We start from the raw sequence: 376 nt of genomic DNA, 5'->3' as shown, positions 1-376 counted from the left end.
CGTGAAGTGGCACATAAACCACTGAGCGCTGCTCGAGTATCAAAGCAGTCGCTGCATGACATGCGTGACATGGTCGGACAGAGTCCGAGGCATCTTGGGCGCGGCGCTTCAGATGCGCGTGGGATGGCACGTAAGAAAGTGAGCACTGCTCCTGTTGCGAAGCAGTCGCTGCATGCCATTGATGGCGTGGTCGGACAGAGTCCGAGGCATGTTGGGCACGGACCTTGAGATGCGCGTGGAGTGGCACGTTATCCACTGGACGAAGACTGCGGGGTCAGCAGTTCTTCGTCGGATGTTGTAGATAACATCGGAGCTCCAAAGGAACGGAAAATGAGGGTGACACCGGACGACGCGGAGTGCGTGTTTGCCCTGGTCC

The sequence above is a fragment of the Plasmopara halstedii genome (genome assembly GCF_900000015.1).
Source record: "Plasmopara halstedii genome assembly, contig: Scaffold_2061, whole genome shotgun sequence".
Classification (NCBI taxonomy): Eukaryota; Oomycota; class Peronosporomycetes; order Peronosporales; family Peronosporaceae; genus Plasmopara; species Plasmopara halstedii.
The sequence above is the reverse complement of the archived record's forward strand: the minus strand, read 5'-3'. Positions refer to the sequence as shown.